Consider the following 7379-nt stretch of genomic DNA (forward strand, 5'->3'; position numbering starts at 1 on the left):
CTCTCTCTCTGCTCACGCTCTCTCTCTCTGCTCACGCTCTCTCTCTCTGCTCACGCTCTCTCTCTCTGCTCACGCTCTCTCTCTCTGCTCACGCTCTCTCTCTGCTCACGCTCTCTCTCTCTGCTCACGCTCTCTCTCTCTGCTCACGCTCTCTCTCTCTGCTCACGCTCTCTCTCTCTGCTCACGCTCTCTCTCTCTGCTCACGCTCTCTCTCTCTGCTCACGCTCTCTCTCTCTGCTCACGCTCTCTCTCTCTGCTCACGCTCTCTCTCTCTGCTCACGCTCTCTCTCTCTGCTCACGCTCTCTCTCTCTGCTCACGCTCTCTCTCTCTCTGCTCACGCTCTCTCTCTCTGCTCACGCTCACGCTCTCTCTCTCTCTGCTCACGCTCACGCTCTCTCTCTCTCTGCTCACGCTCACTCTGCTCATGCTCACGCTCTCTCTCTCTGCTCACGCTCTCTCTCTCTGCTCACGCTCTCTCTCTGCTCACGCTCTCTCTCTGCTCACGCTCTCTCTGCTCACGCTCTCTCTCTCTGCTCCCGCTCTCTCTCTGCTCACGCTCTCTCTCTGCTCACGCTCTCTCTCTCTGCTCACGCTCTCTCTCTCTGCTCACGCTCTCTGCTCACGCTCTCTCTCTGCTCACGCTCTCTCCTCTGCTCACGCTCTCTCTCTGCTCACGCTCTCTCTCTCTGCTCACGCTCCTCTCTCTGCTCACGCTCTCTCTCTCTGCTCACGCTCTCTCTCTCTGCTCACGCTCCCTCTCTCTCTCTGCTCACGCTCTCTCTCTGCTCACGCTCACGCTCTCTCTCTCTGCTCACGCTCTCTCTCTGCTCACGCTCTCTCTCTGCTCACGCTCTCTCTCTGCTCACGCTCTCTCTCTGATCACGCTCTCTCTCTCTGCTCACGCTCTCTCTCTGCTCACGCTCTCTCTCTGCCTCACGCTCTCTCTCTGCTCACGCTCTCTCTCTGCTCACGCTCTCTCTCTGCTCACGCTCTCTCTCTGCTCACGTTCTCTCTCTGCTCACGCTCTCTCGCTCTGCTCACGCTCTCTCGCTCTGCTCACGCTCTCTCGCTCTGCTCACGCTCTCTCGCTCTGCTCACGCTCTCTCTCTCTGCTCACGCTCTCTCTGCTCACGCTCTCTCTGCTCACGCTCTCTCTGCTCACGCTCTCTCTCTCTGCTCACGCTCTCTCTCTCTGCTCGCGCTCTCTCTCTCTGCTCGCGCTCTCTCTCTCTGCTCGCGCTCTTTCTCTCTCTCTCTCTCTCTCCCTCTCTCCCTGCTCGCGATCTCCACCCTCTAATGCTCGGTGCTAATTTCTGTTGCCAGGTGGTCCGCTGGCGATGGTTGGGTCTGCCATGATGGGGGGGATTCTCCTGGCCCTGATTGAAGGAGTTGGGATCTTGCTCACACGATACACAGCCCAGCAGTTTCAGAACCGTGAGTATCAGACGCAGCGGAACATCTCCCCGCCCCCTTCACCAGACTCTCCACTTCCCTAACCCCCCATTCGGCCCTTCTCCTCTACTGCCTCACCTTCTGCCCCTCCTCCCATCGGTCCCCTCCTTCCCTTAGCCTCCCTCAGCAACCACCCCTCTCCAGCCCCCTCCCCCTCATACCAGGGGCTGGTTTAGCACAGGGCTAAATTGCTGGCTGTGAAAGCAGACCAAGTAGGCCAGCTGTTCAATTCCCACACCAGCCTCCCCGGACAGGCGCCGGAATATGGCGACTAGGGGCTTTTCACAGTAACTTCATTTGAACCCTACTCGCGACAATAAGCGATTTTTCATTTCATTTTCATAGTTCGTCAGTCCGATGAGGGCTGAGTTGCAGCTTAATTCTGGCTAGCCGCCTCGCGTTTCAAAACTGTTAATTCCCAACAGAGAGCGATCAATCTCGTTTTGAAATGTCTAGTTTACCCCCGCCAGCCTCAGGAGGGGAGTGAGTTCCCAGAGTTCTCTCCCCCACCTCCCCCTTCGCCCAACCAGAGGAAGTCATTTCTCTCCATCGATTTGTTTCACTGTCTTAAACCCTGTGGATCAGATCACTGATTTGCTGCGGAGGAGAGGACAAACCCACCCGGCCTCTGACTCACGTCCTCAGCATCGATGTCTGCTGTTGGTTTGGGACGGCTGGGAGATTTGGGGAAGGTAACGACAGTCTGGGTTATCCCTTTAGTAACCCCTCGCTCCCTCTTACTCCCTTCCAGCGAGCCCGTTGATGGAGGACCCCGGCCAGCTACCACCGAAGGAGCCATCAGCTGGATACCAGAGCTACGGTCAGTACCAGTAACCGGAGAGAGAGAAGCTCATCCCCCCCCCCCGACCCCCAGAGGAGATCCTGAACTGATTCCAATCTCAGTGAACCCAACCAATACTCAGGCTGCATTTTGCACAAAGTGTCTGCTCAGAGTGCGAAACACTTCCTGCTGATCGAGCCCTGGTGAATTTCACCTCAACCGAGCAGAACTCTACGGAGGCCACAGACCACGGAGGGGGTGGAGCGGGGCATCTGAATAAAGGATTTCTGTTTAACTCACTGTGTGCCTAATTCAATTGGAAGCAGCCAAATGGAGCCCCTGTGGCAGTGTTACAGTGAGGGGTGTGGGGTATATCAGAGTGTACAGTGAGGGGTGTGGGATATATCAGAGAGTTACAGTGAGGGGTGTGGGGTATATCAGAGTGTTACAGTGAGGGGTGTGGAGTATATCAGTGTTACAGTGAGGGGTGTGGGGTATATCAGTGTGTTACGGTGAGGGGTGTGGGGTATATCAGTGTGTTACGGTGAGGGGTGTGGGGTACATCAGTGTTACAGTGAGGGGTGTGGGGTATATCAGTGTGTTACGGTGAGGGGTGTGGGGTATATCAGAGTGTTACAGTGAGGGGTGTGGGAGAATCAGTGTTACTGTGAGGGGTGTGGGGTATATCAGAGTGTTACAGTGAGGGGTGTGGGAGAATCAGTGTTACTGTGAGGGGTGTGGGGTATATCAGAGTGTTACAGTGAGGGGTGTGGGGTATATCAGCGTTACAGTGAGGGGTGTGGGGTATATCAGAGTTACGGTGAGGGGTGTGGGGTATATCAGTGTTACAGTGAGGGGTGTGGGGTATATCAGTGTGTTACGGTGAGGGGTGTGGGGTATATCAGAGTGTTACAGTGAGGGGTGTGGGAGAATCAGTGTTACTGTGAGGGGTGTGGGGTATATCAGAGTGTTACAGTGAGGGGTGTGGGGTATATCAGCGTTACAGTGAGGGGTGTGGGGTATATCAGAGTGTTACGGTGAGGGGTGTGGGGTATATCAGTGTTACAGTGAGGGGTGTGGGTATATCAGAGTGTTACGGTGAGGGTGTGGGGTATATCAGTGTTACAGTGAGGGGTGTGGGGTATATCAGAGTGTTACGGTGAGGGGTGTGGGGTATATCAGTGTTACAGTAAGGGGTGTGGGGTATATCAGTGTTACAGTGAGGGGTGTGGGGTATATCAGTGTTACAATGAGGGGTGTGGGGTATATCAGTGTTACAGTGAGGGGTGTGGGGTATATCAGTGTGTTACAGTGAGGGGTGTGGGGTATATCAGAGTGTTACAGTGAGGGGTGTGGGAGAATCAGTGTTACTGTGAGGGGTGTGGGGTATATCAGAGTGTTACAGTGAGGGGTGTGGGAGAATCAGTGTTACTGTGAGGGGTGTGGGGTATATCAGAGTGTTACAGTGAGGGGTGTGGGGTATATCAGCGTTACAGTGAGGGGTGTGGGGTATATCAGAGTGTTACGGTGAGGGGTGTGGGGTATATCAGTGTTACAGTGAGGGGTGTGGGGTATATCAGAGTTACGGTGAGGGGTGTGGGGTATATCAGTGTTACAGTGAGGGGTGTGGGGTATATCAGAGTGTTACGGTGAGGGGTGTGGGGTATATCAGTGTTACAGTAAGGGGTGTGGGGTATATCAGTGTTACAGTGAGGGGTGTGGGGTATATCAGTGTTACAATGAGGGGTGTGGGGTATATCAGTGTTACAGTGAGGGGTGTGGGGTATTTCAGAGTGTTACAGTGAGGGATATGGGAAATATCACTCTTGCACAAACCCTCTCTCTCGCACTCATCTCGCACACACCCTCTCGCTCTCTCTCGGCCACCCTTTCTCTCTCGCCCACACCCTCTGATATTATCTAACTCTGAACTCTCTCATACTGTATCTCACACTAACCCTCTCTCGGACTCACCCCTCTCTCGCAGACTCTGACTGACATTTTCTCTTACACTCTGATATACCCCACACCCCTCACTGTAACACTGATATACCCCATACCCCTCACTGTAACACTGATATACCCCTCACTGTAACACTGATATACCCCACACCCCTCAATGTAACATTCTGATATACCCCACACCCCTCACTGTAACACTGATTCTCCCACACCCCTCACTGTAACACTCTGATATACCCCACACCCCTCACTGTAACACTGATTCTCCCACACCCCTCACTGTAACACTCTGATATACCCCACACCCCTCACAGTAACATTGATTCTCCTACACCCCTCACTGTAACTCTCTGATATACCCCACACCCCTCACTGTAACTCTCTGATATACCCCACACCCCTCACAGTAACACTGATTCTCCCACACCCCTCACTGTAACACTCTGATATACCCCACACCCCTCACTGTAACTCTCTGATATATCCCACACCCCTCACTGTAACACACACTGAGGGGTGACCTGATCGAGGTGGACAAGATTATGAGGGACATGGACAAGGGTGGATAGGGAGCAGCTGTTCCCCTCAGTTGAAGGGTCGGTTACGAGGGGACACAAGTTCAAAGTGAGGAGTGGAAGGTTTAAAGAACAAAGAAAATTACAGCACAGGAACAGCCCCTTCGGCCCTCCCAGCCTGCGCCGATCCAAATCCTTTATCTAAACCTGTTGCCTATTTTCCAAGGATCTACTTCCCTCTGTTCCCGCCCGTTCATATACCTGTCTAGATGCATCTTAAATGATGCTATCGTGCCCGCTTCTACCACGTCCGCTGGTAAAGCGTTCCAGGCACCCACCACCCTCTGCGTAAAAAACTTTCCACGCACATCTCCCTTAAACCTTCCCCCTCTCATCTTGAAATCGTGACCCCTTGTAATTGACACCCCCACTCTTGGAAAAAGCTTGTTGCTATCCACCCTGTCCATACCTCTCATAATTTTGTAGACCTCAATCAGGTCCCCCCTCAACCTCCATCTTCCCAACGAAAACAATCCTAATCTACTCAACCTTTCTTCATAGCTAGCACCCTCCATACCAGGCAACATCCTGGTGAATCTCCTCTGCACCCTCTCTAAAGCATCCACATCCTTCTGGTAATGTGGCGACCAGAACTGCACCCAGTATTCCAAATGTGGCCTAACCAAAGTCCCATACAACTGTAACATGACCTGCCGACTCTTGTTTAGGAGGGATTTGAGTAAAATCCTTTTTAACCCGAGAGTGGTGATGATCTGGAACATACTGCCTGGGAGGGTGGTAGAGGCAGGGTGTGTCTCATCCTTTAGATGAGTAACTGGCACGCCATATCATTCAAGGCTATGGGTTAAGTGCTGGCAAGTGGGATTAGGTGGGCAGCTCAGGGCCTTTCATGGGTCAGTGCAGACTCGATAGGCCGAAGGGAGGCATGGTAGCTTAGTGGTTATCACTGTCGCTTCACAGCTCCAGGGTCCCAGGTTCGACTCCCGGCTTGGGTCACTGTCTGTGTGGAGTCTGCACATCCTCCCGTGTCTGCGTGGGTTTCCTCCGGGTGCTCCGGCTTCCTCCCACAGTCCAAAGATGCGCAGGTTAGATGGATTGGCCATGATAAATTTCCCTTAGTCACCAGAAAGGTTAGGTTAGGTGGGGTTTCTGGGTTACGAGGAATAGGGTAAAGGTGTGGGCTGAAGTAGAGTGCTCTTTCCAAGGGCCGGTGGATACTCAATGGGCCGAATGGCCTCCTTCTGCACTGTAAATTCTATGATTTCTGTACTGTAGTATTCTGTGATTCTCTGATATTTCCAGATATTCAATTAATTGAAATTTACAATTTATGGTCACCCTGAACCACTTAATTCACAAAACTAAACGTCCAGCAGTTAAAGAGGAAGCTACAACCCAGAGTGCAGTGTAACCACCCAGAGAAACACAATTGGAACTGAATCACTGAAAGTGACGGATATCATTGAAACAATCTGAGATCTAGAGATGGGACTGAAGGTGTCTGAGTGTACAGCATCCTTTCTGTTACAACAATAAGAATAATCTTTATTATTAATGTAAGTAGGCTTACATTAACACTGCAATGAAGTTACTGTGAAAGTCTCCAAGTCACCACACTCTGGGGCCCGTTCTGAGTTATTAATTGATCAATGTGATCAACACAGTCCAGTGTTTGGAAAGAGGTCACTCACTCAAAAAGTAATATTTTCTATCACTGAACTCAATGTCATAATCTGTTTTTCCACATCTTTAAAAAGATAAGTTCAACGATGTTGCAATCATAATATCACTGGGGTGATTCCACAGGGTACAAATTAAAGGCTTTGGGAAATATATCACCACAGAGAGACTGCCAGCAGCAGAAAGCGACACATCACTTCACAATAAACATACATGATCCAATTTATATGGCTGAGAAAAGAATCTGCCCAATCCTTGCTGTAGTTGATGAAAATGAAAATCGCTTATTGTCACAAGTAGGCTTCAAATGAAGTTACTGTGAAAAGCCCCAAGTCATAGAATTTACAGTGCAGAAGGAGGCCATTCGGCCCATCGAGTCTGCACCGGCTCCTGGAAAGAGCACCCTACCCAAGGCCAACACTTCCACCCTATCCCCATAACCCCACCCAACACTAAGGGCAATTTTGGACACTAAGGGCAATTTATTATGGCCAATCCACCTAACCTGCACATCTTTGGACTGTGGGAGGAAACCGGAGCACCCGGAGGAATCCCACGCACACACGGGGAGGATGTGCAGACTCCGCACAGACAGTGACCCAAGCTGGAATCGAACCTGGGACCCTGGAGCTGTGAAGCGATTGTGCTATCCACAATGCTACCGTGCTGCCCCACATTCCGGCGCCTGTTCAGGGAGGCTGGTACGGGAATTGAACCGTGCTGCTGGCCTGCCTTGGTCTGCTTTCAAAGCCAGCGATTTAGCTCTGTGCTGTTCCTGCTAAGTGACTATCACCATTGTAGTTGTGTAAATCTGTACGCGAGCCACTCTCTGATTTTAAACTGGGACTGAAAATGTTTAATGCTGATCTCGTGCTCACTGTTATGCACACACCTGATCAACGGTATAATTGACTTAAGTCAAATGAGATAGATCTATTTTATTTCTGAAAAAAAATCGGAGGTAGAT

At 51.3% G+C, this 7379-nt stretch overlaps 1 long non-coding RNA gene across 1 annotated transcript; it reads left to right on the top strand.

Moving 5' to 3' along the window:
• Positions 1–1320: 1320 nt before the first annotated feature.
• On the top strand, positions 1321–2533 carry LOC119955952. Its single transcript, XR_005458555.1, has 2 exons — positions 1321–1435; positions 2205–2533. It is a non-coding gene; the product is annotated as an uncharacterized LOC119955952 (long non-coding RNA).
• Positions 2534–7379: the final 4846 nt, after the last annotated feature.

This window comes from Scyliorhinus canicula, chromosome 21, assembly GCF_902713615.1.
Source record: "Scyliorhinus canicula chromosome 21, sScyCan1.1, whole genome shotgun sequence".
NCBI classification, from domain to species: domain Eukaryota; kingdom Metazoa; phylum Chordata; class Chondrichthyes; order Carcharhiniformes; family Scyliorhinidae; genus Scyliorhinus; species Scyliorhinus canicula.